This window comes from Rhinoraja longicauda, chromosome 1 (assembly GCF_053455715.1).
Source record: "Rhinoraja longicauda isolate Sanriku21f chromosome 1, sRhiLon1.1, whole genome shotgun sequence".
Taxonomy (NCBI): domain Eukaryota; kingdom Metazoa; phylum Chordata; class Chondrichthyes; order Rajiformes; family Arhynchobatidae; genus Rhinoraja; species Rhinoraja longicauda.
This window is the reverse complement of record NC_135953.1, coordinates 17205959-17226225: the sequence shown is the minus strand read 5'-3', so window position 1 is coordinate 17226225 and position 20267 is coordinate 17205959. Positions and strand designations below refer to the sequence as shown.

The 20267-nt window shown below is 46.8% G+C and overlaps 1 protein-coding gene across 3 annotated transcripts in view; it reads right to left on the bottom strand.

Annotated features, from left to right (window-relative positions):
* Positions 1-20267, bottom strand: part of LOC144600647 (fibroblast growth factor receptor-like 1) — a 322463-nt gene that overhangs the window by 180944 nt on the left and 121252 nt on the right. The gene's annotated exons all lie outside the window — the stretch shown is intronic.

Below are 20267 nucleotides of genomic sequence, written 5' to 3'. Positions count from 1 at the left end.
AAGGCCCAGGTGTGTTCCAGCCAGGGGCCATCAATTTAAGGGGGAAATCATCATAAAACACAAGGAATTGTTTTGGTCTTGAAGGACATCTGCTGATTGCCACGTGCTCATGAATATTTAACTTCTAGATCAGCAGAAACCAGCTTGGAATGATTAGCTTTAATTTCCATACTTTAACACCATGGATGATGATTTTAGCCGACGAGCGCAACCAATGAGAGTATGCATGAATACCACACTCGGCATACCGACCCAGAATGTTTCTCATTAGCACTGTGGGGATCAAGGGGAGATCTGATTGATGTGTTTCTGTTTTCTCTTGGAATGACGAACGGAGGGTGAGGGAAGACGCAAGGTTGTGGAGGCCAACTCAATGGATATAGGGAAAAAGCAGGAACGGGGTAATGATTTTGGATGGTCAGCCATGATCATATTGAATGGCTCGAAGGGCCGAATGACCTACTCCTGCACCTATTTTTCTATGTTTTCAATGTTTTCTGTTGTACTTCGTGGTCCGGTACCTTTGGTACCTTTGTTGAGACTCCGGACGGACCACAAGTACACGTGTCTAAAAGGTTACAATGCTGGAGCTCAACTCCAAGCTGTTTATTCCGTGGCCACCTGAAACCAGAGTGACCACCCAATCACACCAATCTCTTATATACACATTCCTACACAGGCAAACAAAGTAGTCCTTGGGATACACAAAGTAGTCCCAGCAATATCACAACATTTTCTAGTTTACTTCAAAAAATATAACAAGAAGGAACTCGATAGCCGGTGTGGGACTTGGTGGGCCGAAGGTCCTGTTTCTAAAGCCCCACACTGTATGTCTAAACTAAACTAAGGGTGGCATGGTGGCGAAGGAGTAGAGTTGCCACCTTACAGCACTTACAATCAGATGTGCAGCACTTTGGTCAACGTGGGTTGTTTTTAAATGTGCTATACAAATAAAATTGACTTGACTTGACTTGACTTGACAACGCCCGGGACCCGGGTTCAATCCCAACTACAGGTCTTTTAAGGTGAAAATTGATATATATTCTTGATGTCAGAGGTTATGGGGAGAAGGCTCAAAGAGGCTGAGAAGGAAAGATAGATCAGCCATGGTTGAATGTCGGAGTAGACCTGATGGGCTGAATGGCCTAATTCTGCTCGTATAACTAATGAACTTATGAAGACCTGATAGAAGTAGTTAAAGCAATGAAAGGCATAGATAGGGTAGATTGTCAGAGTCTTTTTCCCAGGGTGGAAATGGCAAGGACTAGTGAGTACAGCTTTAAGGTGAGAGGGGCAAAGTTTCAAGGAGATGTGCAGGGCAAGTTACACAGAGAATGGTGGGTGCCTGGAACACACGACTGGGGTGGTGGAGGTGAAGGCAGATGCAATAATGGCTTTTAAGATGCTTTTAGATAGGCTCATGGATATTCAAGCAATGGACCACATGCAGGCGGAGGAGATTAGTTGATCTTGGCATCATGTTAGGCACAAACAAACCTTGTGGACCGAAGGGCCTGCTCCTTTACTGCACTTTTCTATGTTCTATGTGTACAACAGAAGAGGCAGAGTGGGGCAAAGTAGCTGGGACGGAATAGCTTTCAAGGTCCAGAGTAAGGGAGGTCTGAAATCATTAAAATGTTGGAGGAAAGGGAGAGGGAGTAAGAGAAAGGTCGCTTTTGGGGGCTTGGAGCACATTAAACTAAATACGAAAGTAGGTTGGATCGTGGTTGAATCAAAACAACGGCTATTAAAACAGGCGACACGGAGAATTAAGAGTTTCTGCTGCCGTGGACGATAAACAGCAACCTATTTCCACGTTGTAATTTACATGTATGTAATTTGACCAAATCCAATTCCTTCTTCAGCCAACTAACACCCATGCACGCACACACATATCTGCCAGCAAAGATATTGGATTGCAGTCAGGATTAGTTGACTCTTAATCCCCTCAGGGTAATAAGTGATGGGCAATAAAGGCAGCCAAGCCATTGTTGCGTAGTTCTCAAGAATAAATTTTAAAACACCTCCGGTAATTTTCTACCCACGCAAGTAAACAAAGCAGAAGCCAATACTAGGGCCCCTAACCCTACTAATTCTACTTAGAAGGCTGGCATGAAACCTGCCTTGTCAAGATAATGCAGCACCAAACAAAAGTATCTTAATAAACAATGTCCTGGCTAGTTGCTCTGCAAGATGCTGAACAAGGTGGCAGTACTTGAAGTCGACTGTGGGGATATAGGTTTAGTTTAGTTTAGAGTTACGGTGCAGCAACAGGCCCTTCAGCCCACCGAGTTTAATGTGGATAAGTGTGAGATTATCCACTTTGGTGGTAAGAATAGGAAGGCAGAGTACAATCTGAATGGTGTCAAGTTAGGAACAGGGGACGTACAACGAAATCTGGGTGTTCTAGTGAAAGGAAGCATGCAGGTACAGCAGGCAGTGAAGAAAGCCAATGGAATGTTGGCCTTCATAACAAGAGGAGTTGAGCATAGGAGCAAAGAGGTCCTTCTGCAGTTGTACAGGGCCCTAGTGAGACCGCACCTGGAGTACTGTGTGCAGTTTTGGTCTCCAAATTTGAGGAAGGATATTCTTGCTATTGAGGGCGTGCAGCGTAGGTTTACTAGGTTAATTCCCGGAATGGTGGGACTGTCATATGTTGAAAGACTGGAGCGACTAGGCTTGTATACACTGGAATTTAGAAGGATGAGAGGGGATCTTATCGAAACATATAAGATTATTAAGGGGTTGGACACGTTAGAGGCAGGAAACATGTTCCCAATGTTGGGGGAGTCCAGAACCAGGGGGCACAGTTTAAGAATAAGGGGTAGGGCATTTAGAACGGAGATAAAGAAAAACTTTTTCAGTCAGAGAGTTGGAGGCCAATTCTCTGAATACATTCAAGAGAGAGCTAGATAGAGCTCTTAAGGATAGCGGAGTCAGAGGGTATGGGGAGAAGGCAGGAATGGGGTAATGATTGAGAATGATCAGCCATGATCACATTGAATGGTGGTGCTGGCTCGAAGGGCCGAATGGCCTACTCCTGCACCTATTGTCTATTGTCTATTGAGTCCGTGCCAACCAGCGATCCCTACACACTAACACTACCCTACACACTACGGACAATTTACCATTTTACTAAGCCAATTAACCTACAAACCTCTATGTCTTTGGAGTGTGGGGGGAAACCGGAGCACCCGGAGAAAACCCACGCAGGTTACAGGGAGAGCGTACAAACTCCTAACAGACAGCACCCGTAGTCAGGATTGAACCCTAGTCTGTGGCGCTGTAAGGCAGCAACTCTACCGCAGTGCCACCGCACAGGATTTATTTTTGTGTAAATTCTTCTTTCAACGCTGTGTCTTTGCCCCTTCATCCCTAATATTTAAATTCTCTCCCAGTACAAGATTATATTGGAAAAATACATAATTGAGATTTTCTTTTTCAATTAAAAACTGAATGGGCAATGCATTTTTCGAACATGTTTTCCGTTAATTTTTATTATGTTTATTAAGTCAAGTGTGTGTTTTATCATCGTATGTACTGAAACAAAACAATGAAATTCTTACTTGCAGCAACACAACAGGTTTGCAAATACAGCACGCAATAGATGATATAATAAACAAACATTAAAAGAAGTTCAATAAATAAACAATCTGATATTATAGAGATAGGCAGGAAAATATACGATTTATGTTGACCTCCCCCTTTCTCCACTGACATCATCTAATTGGTCCTTATATTCCTCAGCTCTGCCACATCTGGACGAACAATCCAAATGTGCAAACAGTTTGCTTTAATAGGTTTTATTTACATTAGAGTCCATTATAAAGGATGAGGTTTCTGAGTCCTCAGAAGCACATGATAAAATAGGCCGAAGTCAGCATGGTTTTGTGAAAGGGAAATCTTGCCTGACAAACCTGTTGGAATTCTTTGAGGAAGTAAGTAGCAGGATAGACACAGGAAAGGCGCTCGGTGGATGTGGTTTATCTGGATTTTCAGAAGGCCTTTGATAAGGTGCCTCACGCGAGGCTGCTAAAGCAGATGACAGCCCATGGCATCAGTGGGCAGTTACTAGCATGGATGGCAGGTTGGCTGGATGGCAGAAGGCGAAGAGTGGCAATAAAGGGGTTGGCTGACAGTGACTAGCGGAGTTCTGCAGGGGTCGGTGCTGGGGTCGCGACTCTTCAAGATGTATATCAATGATATGAATGAGGGAATTGAAGGCTTTGTGGCCAAGTTTGCGAATGATATGAAGATAGATGGAGGGGTAGGTGGTGTAGACGGTCCACATGGTCGCAGGGAGAATGTACAAACTCTGTGCAGACAGCACCCACAGTCAGAATCCAACCCGGGTCTCTGGCACTGCAAGGCAGCAACTCCACCACTGCGCCACCATGCCGCCTCTCTTTTCTCCTTAACACAGACACCTTTTTGGCTCCTTTGTCACGTACTCCACCCCTCTGCCATTTGAACACCCATCACCTGTATCCATCAATGCCAGGAACTATATTCACCAGCCATAGAGTCATCGAGTGATACAGTGTGGAAACAGGACCTTCGACCCAACTTGCCCACACCGGCCAACAATGTCCCAGCTACATTAGTCCCACCTGGCTACGTTTGGTCTACATCCCTCCAAACCTGTCCTATCCATGTATCTGTCAGCAGTCTGTATCTTTGCTTTATATATTTTACTTGAGTTTGACGATTGTATTTTGGAATGGAATACTTTATTGTCACATGTGACAAGGCACAGTGAAATTCGTTGCATGCGTACCCAACGTATACAAATAGCGTCCAGCCACGGCGCTGACAAAGTTACAAAGCACGCCGGCTCCTCCTTTGTTCTCCCCCCCCTCCCCCACAGTGGGTCCCCCATGCTGGGTCCCCATTGTCCATTGTTTCCCCCCCACACTCCCCCCTCCCTCCCCATTTTCCATTGTTCTTCCCCCTCCCTCCGGGCGGTCCCCCCACGCCGGCTCCTCCATTATTCTTCCCCGGGGAGAGAGCAGGTGATCCCACTTCTGACACCATGTTGTGCTGACCGTATGCTGATCATTACACCTGGATAATGATCCAAAGACTTTATTAACTACATAGCAAGCACGACCTCACGCCTGCACGTTCCACTTACACGAACCCGAATCTCACAAGCAGTGGTCACTCAAAAGCTAACTACAAAAGCATGACACATAACATGAGTGACACCATTACACTAATCTACACGGCGGATCCCCCACACTCTCATTGACCGCTGACCGCGGGTCGACCCGAGAGGCTTCGTATGGTATATCCGATCTGTTTGGATAGCATGCAAAACAAAGCATTTCGCTGTATCTTTGAAAATAATAAACCTAAACCAAAAATACTCGATTAACTATTTATTTGTATTTTGGCCTCACATGCAAATAATTTGCCTGGCTACCAATTGTATTTATCTTAAAAGATATTTGGACAGATACATGGATAGGAAAGGTTTATAGGGACATGGGCCAAACACGGACAGGTGGGACTAGTGTAGATGGGGCATCTTGGTCGGCGAGGTCAAGTTGGGCCAAAAGGCTTGTATCCATTCTGTATGACTCTATAATTTCATTTATACAAATTGGGGCCCCTGCTTCTACTGTGGAGAACTAGTTGGGAACAGACATCGCCACCTCCTCAATTCACTGACGCACCGAACACCACAGGCCCACTCGGCTCGGACATCCCCCACAAAGAGTGGGTCGCCCTGAACCGGCTCCGCACAGGGGTCGGCCGGTTCAACGCCAACATGCATCGTTGGGGGTTGCGTCCATCAGCAGCCTGCGTGTGTGGAGCAGACCAACAAACAGCGCAGCACGTCATTTTCGACTTCCCCTTGGTGGAGGGGTAGACCTCACGGCCCTTGACAACAGCACATTGCACTGGCTCCAGCGCCTGGAGGGCGTTACATAATTTCCGCTGCCTCAAACGCAAGAAGAAGAAGGGCCCCTGCAATAAGCATTTGTTTGCTCCATTTGTAAAATAACTCGAAAGAAACAGGTATCACCAACCAACCTGAGACGTTTTGTGTAGCAAAAATATGTGAGCTTTGTATGCATTATATCTCAGTCTTACTGTGCTAACTACTTCTCCATAAGTACTGTAGGAATCGTGTAAAGGGGAAGAAACTTGCCATGTTTGGTAGCTCAAAACCAACAATGCTATCATGAACACCTAGAATCCACCCAGATCTGTTTCTGTCTAACATCAGGTTCAAGAATAATGAATGGACAATCCCATATCGATCTGGGTGAATTGGCATTTTTTTTAAATTGGATTTTACATGTAACAGGACCAAATTCGATTCTTTCTTCGGCCATCTAACTCACATGCCATCTACACACACATCGGCAAGGGTATTGGATTGCACTGAGGATCAGTTGACTTTTAATCCACTTACGGTAACAACTGACAGGTAATTATTAACATGGCCAATTTGAGTTATTCTTTGCCACAGGTGATGAGTTTCAACCCACCATTGAGAGCATGGCCCCAGCAGCTTTATCACGCCTGATGTATAGGCAGCACTGATTTTACTTCTTCTGCTGTCTAGAATGGTAACACAGTGGCGCAGCGGTAGGGTTGCTGCCTTACAGCCCAGAGACCAAGTTTCGATCCTGTCTGCGAGTGCTGTCTGTACGGAGTTTGTACGTTCTCCCCGTGTCCGCATGGGTTTTCCCGGGTGCTTTGGCTTCCTCCAACATTCCAAAGATGTACATGTTTGTAGGTTAATTTCCCTAATGCATAGGATAATGCTAGTGTACGGGGATGGCTGGTCAGCGCAGACTCAGTGGGCCGAAGGGCCTGTTTCTGCGTTGTATCTCTAAACTAAACTGAACTAAAAGAAAGTGGAAACAGATTCAATACAGACTTTCAGGTGGGAAATTGAGAAAAAAAGCTTGTGTGATATTTGCAGTGTAATGGGGGGGGGGGGGGGGGGGGGAGGGGAGAGCTCTTGACAACTCATGATGGATTGAATGGTGTTTTCTCATTCACGTTTCAAAGATGTGAACTACCCTCTCAGAGGAATTGACACCTAGAGTCATAGAGTCATACAGCATGGAAACAGGCTCTTCAGCCCAACTTTGCCCAAGCCGACCAAGATGCCGCATCTACACTAGTCACACCTGCCTGTGTTTGGCCCATATCCCTCTAAACCTGTACTATCCATGTATCTGTCCAACTATATTTCAGTTTAGTTTAGTTTAGTTTAGTCTATTTTTTATTTGTCATTCCACTCCGGAGATACAATACGGAGATGAGGAAAAACTTTTTTTAGAACGGAGATGAGGAAAAACTTTTTAGAACGGAGATGAGGAAAAACTTTTTAGAACGGAGATGAGGAAAAACCTTTTCAATCAGAGAGTTGTAAATCTGTGGAATTCTCTGCTTCAGAAGGCAGTGGAGGCCAATTCTCTGAATGCATTCAAGAGAGAGCTAGATAGAGCTCTTAAGGATAGCGGAGTCAGGGGGTATGGGGAGAAGGCAGGAACGTGGTACTGATTGAGAATGATCAGCCATGATCACATTGAATGGTGGTGTTGTCTCGAAGGGCCGAATGGCCTACTCCTGCACCTATTGTCTATTGTCTATTGTCTAATACGATACAGTACAATTAGACAGTGCAATACAATACAATACATATAGACAGGGGATTAAAGCATGTAAACGGAAAAGGTCAAGCATTTAACCTCGAGTTTAAAGAATATAAACGGTGAATTTAAAACCATCAATGAGAGCAGGTAAATTGTGCGGCACGGTGGCGCAGCGGTAGAGTTGCTGTCTTACAGCGAATGCAGCGCCTGAGACTCAGGTTCGATCCTGACTAAGGGCGCCGTCTGTACGGAGTTTGTACGTTCTCCCCGTGACCTGCGTGGGTTTTCTCCAAGATCTTCGGTTTCCTCCCACACTACAAAGACGTACGGGTTTGTAGGTTAATTGGCTGGGCAAATGTAAAAATTGTCCCTAGTGTGTGTAGGATAGTGTTAATGTGCGGGGATCGCTGGGCGGCGCGGACCCGGTGGGCCGAAGGGCCTGTTTCCGCGCTGTATCTCTAAATCTAAAAAACAAATTATGGATTAAATGCTGTTATACTACCTGCCTCAACCACCTCCTCCGGCAGCTCGTTCTATACACGCAGCACCCTCTGTGTGAAACCCATCTGATGAGTTTTAGTGTTGGAGTCCAGAATTTTTAATGTTTGCATTGTTGATGAGGCCATCGCTATTCTGCTGCACGTGGTAAAAGCCAACAATTGAAAAAGGCCAAATGGATAAATTGAGTGCCCACGTGGACTCACTAAACAATATCAGAGAGGAAATCTTTTCCATAATGAAAGCCTAGTTAAAAAAAAAGGGCTCTCCAAAGACCCCGTGTAAGACAGTTTCTGAGCTAGCTCTAAACTTCAGTGGAGCGCTATGTTACGTGACTGGGCTGAAAAACTTCAAGAGCAAAGGTGAATGGCTTTGGAATGATCCATTTTATGTGCGTGCTTCCGAGCGTAAAGTAAATAAAGCTGCAAATGTGAGGGGTGCGTTTGCCAGATGGGGGGGGCAGGTAGACCAGCTGCAGTGCTCTGCATTGCAGTTACTAAAGCACCGGAGGAATTAACCTGAATGGATGGAGTCTAGAAGCAAAGAATTCGAGAGTCACAGCAGCCACTTCAAAAGGACACATGTTGTGCACTGTGTTTGTTAACATGCCCACATCCAGGAACCATTACATTCGACTTGTTTGACAGTCCTTTATGAAATACTGAAAAAGATGAAAAAGTGAGGACCTCCGGGCAACATAATTATCCCTCTACAGTTTCATTGATGCAAGCCATCTGGATGAACATTTACACCCTCTGCACATCCACCGCGCTTGTAATAAACTCCCTCTCACCAACGCCGTGCCCTGGCAACCCCCGCCTGCCCTCGACTCTTGCCTTCCCCTAACGGCTCGCTAATTGTTGGATCCTCCGACTCAGGAAGGGCGGCGCGGTGGCGCAGCGGTAGAGTTGCTGCCTTACAGCGCCAGAGACCTGACCACGGGTGCTTGTCTGTAAGTTCTCCCCGTGACCTGCATGGGTTTACTCCTCCCACACTCCAAAGACGTGCAGGTTTGTAGGTTAATCTGCTTTGGTAAAAATTGTAAATTGTCCCTGGTGTGTGTAGGATAGTGTTAGTGTGCGGGGCGGGGTGGGGCGGGACGGGGCGGGTGTGTAGGATAGTGTTAGTGTGCGGGGCGGGGCAGGGCGGGGCGGGGCGGGTGTGTAGGATAGTGTTAGTGTGCGGGCGGGGCAGGGCGGGGCGGGGCAGGGCGGGGCGGGTGTGTAGGATAGTGTTAGTGTGCGGGGCGGGGCAGGGCGGGGCGGGGCGGGTGTGTAGGATAGTGTTAGTGAGCAGGGTGATCTCCGGTCGGCGCGGACCCGGTGGGCCGCAGGGCCTGGTTCCATGCTGTGTCTCTAAACTAACCTAAACTAAAGCTAAGAAAAGCATCTCGCTACCTTTATTCTTGAGAAACATTCCAGCCTCTCAAAGGAAGAAGTATAGCTTATGGAATTGCAAACGTGAAAGAGAACACAGTTCCAAGTATCAACGTTCCCTCGGCATTTCTGATTGCTTTGAATATCGGTGCAAGTGTTTGAAAGTGCCAAATTGCATTGTGAGCCAGAGGTTCATGTATACACTGAAGACGGTTTGCCTTTTATCAAAAGCAGCAACAGGCTTTGCTTCTGCAGCGTGTAACTAGGTAGCAGTGGCTCGGTACATTGGTCTCTCACCAGAGGGACACAGCCAGCTCCAGCTAATACACGCAAACCACAAAGTGCTGGAATGACTCAGCGGGTCAGGCCGCAAATCAGGATGCTGCCTGACCCCGCTGAGTTCCTCCAGCACTTTGTGCTTTGTTCCAGATTCCAGCATCTGCAGTCTCTTGTGTCTCCTCATATTAACACAGTTAGTCACTGGCTTGGGATGACTGTGGCCTTCCTCCTTTTAATTAAAGTTGTTCCATTTGTAAACAATGCCGTTTTATTTGCTTTGGCTGTGGGTGGATAATTTAATATTTCTGGTGCAGACTGTTGTCAACAAGTAAACGGCACATAAATTCCCATAGCTGCATTTCTGGCAGACTTCACCTGGGTCCCAATAAACACAAAACCTGCTTGTGTGCCAACAGAAACCAAGGCCTTCCCATCAGTGGAAAATGAAAATTGAACTGAAGCTGAATGGAAACCGAGGGGCGCGGCCTCAGGATAAAAGGACGCACCTTTAGAAAGGAGACGAGGAGGAATTTCTTTAGCCAGAGGGTCGTGAATCTGGAATTCATTGCCAGAGATGGTTTTGGAGGCCAAGTCATTGGGCATTTTTAAAGATTGATAGGTTATTGATCAGGAAAGACGTCAAAGTTTACGGGGAGGAGGCAGGAGAATGTTGACCTACTAAAATCTTCAGATATTAGATCCGTCTAGTTACACCTCTGAACCCTTCCATAAAATGGAGACCAAAATTATGTGCGGGACTCCAGGTAGTTTATCCAAGCTTTTATGTAAGCTTGTCATAATTTCTCTCCCAAATTTAAGGTCATAAATTGATACGTTCATTAGTCCTAGGAGCAGAAGTTGGCCATTTGGCACATTGTGTCCACTCTGCCATTCAATTATGGTTGATCTATCTTTCCCTCGCAATCCTACTCTCCTGCCTTCTCCCCATAACCTTTGGCACCCTTAGTAATCAGGAACCTGTCAATCTCCCCTTTAAAAATACCCAATGACTTGGCCTCTGCAGCCGTCTGTGGCAATGAGTTCCACAGATTCACCGCTCTCTGACTAAAGAAATTCCTCCTCATCTCCTTTAGACAATAGACAATAGGTGCAGGAGTAGGCCATTCGGCCCTTCGAGCCTTTGATACGCTTCCTTTTATTCTGAGGGTGTGACCTCTATTCCTGGACTCTCCCACCAGTGGAAACATCCCCTCCACATCCACTCTATCCAGGCCTTTCACTGTTCGATAAGTTTCAATGATGTCCCCTCTCACCCTTCACATCATGACAGGCGTGTAGGAAGGAACTACAGATGCTCGTTTGCACCGACGAAAGAAACAAAATGCTGGAATAACTCAGCGTGACAGGCAGCATCTCTGAATGGAAGGACCGAGACCTGTCTTCAGAGTCTTCAGGGTCCAGGGGCTGAAGAAGAGTCTCGACCCAAAACGTCACCCATTCCTTCTACCCAGAGATGCTGCCTGTACTGCCAGTTACTCCAGCATCGTGTGCCTAACATCACGACAGGCTGGTCTTTTGCCTCAGTGTAAAATCATTTCTGTAAATATAAATCTCCCTGACTCACCGCAGGTCCCAGTTCCAACTGACCGCTGACCGCCTTGGATGTCAATTCACAACCACCCATTACATTCTCGGGTAGAGCCAACTTTCATTCTCCTTCAAAATGTTGCCTTGCACAAAGAACTTAAACGGCACAGTTGTAAGACTTTCAATCTCATTGAAATGTATCCCATCCAATAAACTTCTGTAGTCAGCGAGGTCTGTCATTTCATTGAATGGTGCCAGTGAGTTTTCTGGTCAAGACCTCCCAGCATAACACATTCTGTGCCCCTCTTATCAAACCATTCCCAAGCTAACCAGGCCTTTCATTATCCCGTTTCTCAGAGCGGCTTTTAATGCTTTACCCACAGCAGATGTTGCTTGCCTAGTTCCTTGCACTTTCCCAGTGCTATTAATTGAAAATAGAAGCGAATCAGGAATAGGATGTTCAAACCCCACACGCCTGCCACGTCATTCACTGTGAACACGGATAATCTGTCCAGGGCCTCATCACTCTTTTGTGCCAGCTCTCTACAGCCCTCAGTTCCCTTAACTATTAAACATGGATCTATAACCATCCTCGGCAGTCACTCAAAGCAATCATGACTGTCCTTTCAGGACGCCTGTGCGTGACTTTGTTTAACGTGGGGAGACTGGTGGACAGACAGGCACCACGCGGTCCTTGACAGATCTGGTCAGGATCCAGTGGCTCGGAGTCCAAGCCGACCGGGGACCCTTTCCTGCTGCAGCCTTCATCCGCCTTCCCAGCCGTTGTGACGCTCCACTAAAGCCAGCCATCATCCTCCGCCTGTTCCACCGTTGAGGTCTTGGTTGGATTGTTCTTTGTCAGGGGCCTCCCCCTCGACCTCACCGCCATGGGTGACCCTACCAGGAGCATAGCTCCAGACGGCATCGCTCTCAGGATCTCAGGACCACACAAGCTTCTCCATCACGACACGGTGGCAACCCACGGAGAAGCTTGTGTGGTCCTGAGATGTAGGATAGAACATAGAACGGTGCAGCGCAGGAACGGGCCCTTCAACCCACAATGTTTGTGCCGAACATGACGCCGGGTTAAACTGATCCCATCTGCCTGGTGTGTGATCCATGTCCCTCTATTCCTTGCACTTCCATGTGCCGATCTAAAAGCCTCTGAAATGCCACTGTCGTGGCTGTCTCCACCACCACCACCACCCCTGGCAATGCACTCCAGGCCACCACCACAATCTGTAAATAAATCACCCTGCGCATCTCCATTAAACCCCTCCCCCCCCCTCACAGCCCTCTAGTGTCGGACATTTCCACCCTGTGAAAAAAGGTTCTGACTGTCTACCCTATCTATGCCTCTCATAATTTGATATACCTCTATCGTCCCCCCTCAACCGCTGACGTTCCAGAGAAATTAAACCAATGTTTATCCACCCTCTCAGCCATGATCACAATGAATGGCGGTGCTGGCTCGAAGGGCCTATTGGCCTCCTCCTACACCTATTTTCTATGTTTCTGTGTTTCTCTCGTAGCTGAAACCCTCTAATACAAGCTGCATGCAGGTAAACCTCCGAAGCATCCTCTCCAAAGCCTCCACATCTTCCGGTAATGGGAACTGCACCCAATACTCCAAATGCGGCCTAACCAATGTCTTATACAGCTGCATCATGACTTCCTGACTCATATACTCAATGCCCCGGGCAATGAAGGGATGCATACTATTGTGGCGAGTCCAGAAGCGGGTGAGTGTTGAAGACGGAGTTTATTTGCATGGGCAAAAACCCCGTAACAAACGCAATACTCACAACTGCAGACAACCAACGAATACGTCCTTACCGGACGGAGTTCAACACTAGACTAACTTGTCTCTCCCGCGCTGGCCCACCTCGTGACATCGTTAGCCAATCCGAGGGTTCGAACTCTCAGCCAATCCCTATGTCCCTACACTATACCCCTTCTTTACCACCCGATCTACTTGTGCTACCTTTTTCATTGAGCCCTGAACTTGGACTCAAAAAATAGACACAAAAAGCTGGCGTAACTCAGCGGGACAGGCAGCATCTCTGGAGAGAAGGAATGGGTGATGTTTCGGGTCGAGACCCTTCTTCTGAAGACTTCAGTCTGAAGAAGGGTCTCGACCTGAAACGTCACCCACTCCTTCTCTCCAGAGATGCTGCCTGTCCCACTGAGTTACTCCAGCTTTTTTGTGTCTATCTTCGGTTTAAACCAACATCTGCGGTTCCTTCTTACTCAACTTGGACTCCAAGATCCCTCTGCACATCAATGCAGTTCAGGATCTTGCCATTAGCTGTATACTCTCTCCTTACATTCAACCCCCCCCCCCCCCCCCCCAAAGTGCAACATCTCACACTTGCAACATCTTAAACTCCATCTGCCATTTCTGCAAAAAGCTGGAGTAACTGAGAGGGACCGGCAGCATCACTGGAGAGAAGGAACAGGCAACGTTTCATGCCGTTTCTGCTGCTCACCGCCCATCTAATCCCTCTTTATATTTCTTATTTCTTATTCCCCTTCAACCATCTCCCAAGAAATGTACTTCCTGCTTTGAGATAGGGACCACTGTGTTCACCAAGTAATGAGAGTATAGACGTTGGAAGATCACATTGCAGTTATATATGATGTTGGTGAGGCCGCATTTAGAGGCTGCAATGTGTTCCGTTCTGGGCACCATGTTTTAGGAAAGATAGTGTCAAGCTGGAAAGGGTGCAGAGAGTATTTACGAAGATGTGGCCAGGACTCGAGAGCCTGGGCTATAGGGTGAGGTTGAGCAGGCTGGGACTCTATTCCTTGGAGAGCAGGAGGATGAGGGGTGATCTTATAGAGATGCACAAAATCATGAGAGGAATAGATCGGGTAAAAGCACAAAGTCTCTTGTCCAGAGTAGGGAAAATGAGAAACAGAGGACATAGTTTTAAGGTGAGGGGGGGAATGATTTAATAGGAACCCGAGGGGTAACTTTTTCACCTAAAGGGTGGTGGATGTATGGAGTGAGCTGCCGGTGGAGGTAGTTGAGCCAGATGTTATCGCAACGTTTAAGAAACATTTAGACAGGTACATGGATGGGACAGGTTTAGAGGGATATGGACCAAACGCAGGCAGGTGGGATTAGTGTAGATGGGGCATGTTGGCCGGTGGGGGCAAGTTGGACCGAAGGGGCTGTTTCCACGCTGTATGACTCTACGACTCTAAATCCAGAAACATACTTTCAACATTCTCGCCATTCTTCATTCACATATCATTTGCCCTAAGGGATCGTTTAATGGTCCCGACATTTTATTGCCTCGCTCGCCTGCTGCTACTTTGTACCTCAAGCAATAAAATAGCAAATTCGCGTCTTTGGTTACTGAATCCCCCCCCCCCCCCCCCCCCCTGCCCCACTGCCCCCTCCCCCTCTCCCCCCCCCCCCTCCCCTCCCAACCTCTGCCTTGTTAGGAACACTTGTGTCATTTCCCTTTCCTTCCCAACGTTTTAATTGCTAGTCAGTGGAAGGCGACTTTCACTGTTAACAGACTGCAGAGAGAATATCAAGTAACCACAGACACATGGCCAACACACTACTATTGGATCCTGTCCTTGGAGACTAATTAGACTGACACTGTTTCAGCTAAATTTTATTATCACATTAAACCCAACTGAGAAGAGGAAATTCCTAGCAAGGTCAAACCGTGTGGACATTTGTTTTTTGTGCGGGTCTCGGTAGAGAGTGCACTCTCGGTGAGAGTGTACCGTCGCCACTTACTCAGCACTATTACTATTGCCCCCGTCGATTTACTTTTCTGTGCTGTTTGTGATTTTGTGACGTGCATCTTGTTGACGTACTTTCCGCAGCCCTGCGTTGTAATCAGTCAAAGAGCAGGGCATGTGAAGAGGAGGACTTCAGACAGAAACCATGGCCTTGCAAGCTCCCTGCAGGCCTTACGGTAACGAGGTGGGGCTGCTTCTGATTAACCCATCATCTGAGTTTATGTGGCACCAAAGGAGTGTTGCTGCATGATTAACTGTCTCTCGGAGCTGCAATTTGCCAGCATGGAGAATCAAAGGGACATTTTGTGACTTCATTGCGTCCCTGAACGAAAATAACGCAATCATAAAATCAGAGGGCAAAATCGGCACTGCAGACCACCTATGGGCAGCTGACAGCTGGCACAAATGAACTGTGCCCATCAAATGGAAGATGCAATGTTCATAAGATCATAAGAGATATTAACAGAATTAGGCCATTCGCGCCCCATCAAGTCTTCTCTGCCATTCAATCATGGCTGATCCATCTCTCCCTCCTAACCCCATTCTCCTCCCTTCTCCCCATAACCTCTGACACCCGTACTGACCAAGAATCTATCTTTCTCTTAAAGACTTACATATATCCGCTGACTTTGCCTCCACATCCTTCTGTGGCAAAGAATTCCACAAATTCACCACCCTCTGACTAAAGAAATTCCTCCTCATCTCCTTTCTAAAAGTGTAGGAAAATAACTGCAGATGCTGGTTCAAATCAAGGGTATCACAAAATGCTGGAGTAACTCAGCGGGTCAGGCAGCATGTCAGGAGAGAAGGAATGGGTGACGTTTTGGTCTGAAGAAGGGTCTCGACCCGAAACGTCACCCATTCCTTCTCTCCTGAGATGCTGCCTGACCCGCTGAGTTACTCCAGCATTTCGTGGATCCTTTCTAAAAGAATGTCCTTTAATTCTGAGACTATGATCTCTAGTCCTGGACTCTCCCATTAGTGGAAACATCCTCTCCGCATCCACTCTGTCCATTCTGTACATTTCAATGAGGTCCCCCCTCATTCTTCTAAACTCCAACGAGTCTATGCCCATTGCTGTCAAACGTTCAAATGTTGTTATGTCAGGTCCACTCGCAAAGCTTCATTCTGAATTAATGTGTCTGAAGAAGGATCCCGACCTGAAACATCTCCTATCCACGTTCTCCATGGATGCCTCCTGACCCGCTGAGTTACTCCAGCATTTTGTGTTTTATCTTTTGTCTGAATCATTGGTGGATTAAAAGACATAGCATGGAAACAGACCAATCGGCCCATATGGTCCCACCCTTTCTGCTGTCATAGAGTCATAGAGTCAGGCCCTTTGGCCCTACTTGCCCACACCGACCAACATGTCTCAGTTACACTGGTCCCACCTGGCACATATTCCCCTAAACCTATCCTATCAATGTACCTGTCTAGGTATCACAAAATGCTGGAATAACTTAGCGGGTCAGGCAGCATCTCAGGGGAGAAGGAATGGGTGACGTTTCGGGTCGAGACCCTTCTTCAGACTGAGAAGACACCGGGCAGACTCCAGTCTGAAGAAGGGTCTCAACCCGAAACGTCTCCCATTCCTTCTCCCCTGAGATGCTGCCTGACCCGCTGAGTTAATCCAGCATTTTGTGATACCTTCGATTTGTACCAGCATCTGCAGTTATTTTCCTACACAATGTACCTATCTAAATGTTTCTTATACATTGCGATAGTGCCTGCCTCAACTACCTCCTCTGACAACTTATTCCATACATCCATAACCCTTTGTGTAAAAAAGTTACCCCTCTGGTTCCTATTAAATCTTACCCACCCTCACCTCAAACCATTGTCAACTGGATCTCGATTCCCCTTCTCTGGGCACGAGACTGTGTGTCTACCCATTTTATTTCTCGCATGATTTTATACACCTTTATAAGATCACCCCTCATCCTCCCACACTCCAATGAATAGAATGCCAAGGAACGCCATGGGTCCACATCTCCTCTTACCATTGCCCAACAAAAGCCGACTTGTTTGGGCCATTTGTCTATTGAAATAATTCAATGATCAGAATTCTTCACAATACTTGACAACAACCATTAAAATAATTAGATTTTGCATTGCTAGGCCGATTCCACTCTACAAATTCCATCACCTCTTTATCAATACTTGCCTTGGCACTCCTCATTCCCAAGAGGTCAATAATCAAGTTATCGAGTCCACAGAGGAACCAGTCTGAAGAAGGGTCTCGAACCGAAACATCACCCATTCCTTCTCTCCAGAGATGCTGCCTGTCCCGCTGAGTTACTCCAGCTTTTTGTGTCTATCTTGTCCATAGATTAAATTTGCATTCCAGTTTACTCTCATAGTTAATCTTTAACCAAGTTAATATAGTTTATCAATAAAATCAGGTAAAATCAGTATATTTGTTCCATTTATTGAGAGCTGGAAATGAAATCTTCCAGTAAAGTGTCTTGCACAAAACCACCCAAAACTTCATCCTCAATATTGATGGTCTCCCAGTATCCACCTCACCTCACATCCGGAATCTTGGAATCATCTTTGATCAAACCCTCTCCTTCGACAAACACATCAAACACATCACAAAGACAGCCTTCTTCCACCTCAAAAACATTGCCCGTCTCCGTCCATCCCTCTCCTTCACAGCTGCAGAAACCCTCATCCGCGCCTTCATCACCTCCCGTCTGGACTACTGCAACAGCCTCCTCTATGGCTCACCCTCAAAAATCATCAGTAAACTTCAATACATTCAAAACTCTGCTGCCCGTCTACTCACCCACTCCCCGATCCGTGACCATATCACCCCCGTCCTTTACAAACTCCACTGGCTCCCCATCCCCCAGAGAATCCAATACAAAATCCTCCTCATGACCTACAAAGCCCTCCATAACCTGGCCCCATCCTACCTGACTGACCTCCTCCACAGGCACACTCCCACCTGCACCCTCCGCTCTGCTGCTGCCAATCTCCTGTCCCCCCCCATCCGGACCAAACTCAGATCCTGGGGGGACAGGGCTTTCTCCATCGCTGCTCCCACCCTATGGAACTCACTACCCCAAACCGTCAGAGACTCTTCCTCACTCACAACATTCAAAACATCACTGAAGTCTCACCTGTTCAGCACTGCCTTCAACCACTGAAGGTCACCTCACCTTATGTCTCCTTTCTCTGTTCGTTTACTTATTTATCTATTTATTCACTTCTCTATGTTCTAGAAATCCCTGTAAAGCGTCTTTGAGTGTTTGAAAAGCGCTATATAAATGTAATGCATTATTATTATTATTATTTAGCATTGAGCCAATGTGCCACCCCTAGCTTTAAGGTGAGAGGGGCAAAGTTTAAAGGAGATGTAAGATTTAATGGAGAGAACTGCAGATGCTGGTTTGTACCAAAGATAGACACAAAATGTTGGAGTATCTCAGCGGGACAGGCAGCATCTTCAGACTGTCACGACCCGAAACGTCACCCACTCCTTCTTTCCAGGGATGCTGCCTGACCTGCTGAGTTACTCCGGCATTTTGTATCTACCACAGGAGATGTGCGGGCTAGGTTTTTACGCAGAGAGAGGTGGATGCCTGGAACGTGCTGCCAGGAGAGGCAGATGCAATAGTGGCATTTATGAGGCTTTTAAATGGGCACATGGATATGCAGGGAATGGATGGGTAAGGATCCTGTCCAGGCAGATGAGATTAGTGTACCTTGGCATCATGTTTGCAACAGACATTGTGGACCAGATGGCCTGTTCTTGTACTGTACTGTTCTATGTTCTATGTCCTGGAGGTCTGTTTTTAACATTGATTGTTTAGTTTTACTTTAGGGATAGTGAAAAGCATTTTTGTTGCGTGCTATCCAGTCTAATTTGGTTTAGTTTATTGTCACCGAGGTACAGTGAAAAGCTTTCGTTGCTTGCTATCCGGTCACCCGAAAGACAATACATGATTACAATCGAGCTGTGTACAGTCGATAGATGAAGTCCATGATAAGGTAATAACGTTTAGTGCAAGGTAAAGCCAGTGCAAACACTATACATGATTACAATCAAGCCATCCATAGTGCAGGGAAACAGGATAACGCGAATAAGATTTAGTGCAAGATAAAGTCTATTAAAGTCAGAGTAAAGGTAATCTGTGGGTGTCCAATGACAATAGACAATAGACAATAGGTGCAGGAGGAGGCCATTCGGCCCTTCGAGCCAGCACCACCATTCAATGTGATCATGGCTGATCATTCTCAATCAGTACCCCGTTCCTGCCTTCTCCCCATACCCCCTGACTCCACTATCCTTAAGAGCTCTATACAGCTCTCTCTTGAATGCATTCAGAGAATTGGCCTCCACTGCCTTCTGAGGCAGGGAATTCCACAGATTCACAACTCTCTGACTGAAAAAGTTTTTCCTCATCTCAGTTCTAAATGGCCTACCCCTTATTCTTAAACTGTGGCCCCTTGTTCTGGACTCCCCCAACATTGGGAACATGTTTCCTGCCTCTAACGTGTCCAACCCCTTAATAATCTTATACGTTTCGATAAGATCTCCTCTCATCCTTCTAAATTCCAGTGTATACAAGCCTAGTCGCTCCAGTCTTTCAACATATGACAGTCCCGCCATTCCGGGAATTAACCTAGTAAACCTACGCTGCACGCCCTCAATAGCAAGAATATCCTTCCTCAAATTTGGAGACCAAAACTGCACACAGTACTCCAGGTGCGGTCTCACTAGGGCCCTGTACAACTGCAGAAGGACCTCTTTGCTCCTATACTCAACTCCTCTTGTTATGAAGGCCAACATTCCATTGGCTTTCTTCACTGTAGAATGAGGTAGATGGGAGGTCAGGACCGCTCTCCAGTTGGTGATAGGATGGTTCAGTTGCGTGATAATAATCCTGCTCTTCGTTCCGCACTCATCCGTGGCCTCTGGTAGCATGCCTCGTTGTCACCTGCCCCTCGGTCAGCAATGAACCCATTGTACATTTCCCCGAGCATCGCCTGCTTTGATCTGTCCTTCTCACATCTTACATGCTCCATGAACCCCCTCCCACTAGTTTCCCTCTCCCATGACTCACAGTCTGAAGAAGGGTCTCGACCCAAAATGTCACCCGTTCCTTCTCTCCAGAGGTGCTGCCTGTGCCGCTGAGTTACTCCAGCATTTTGTGTCTTTGTCCAGAGTAAA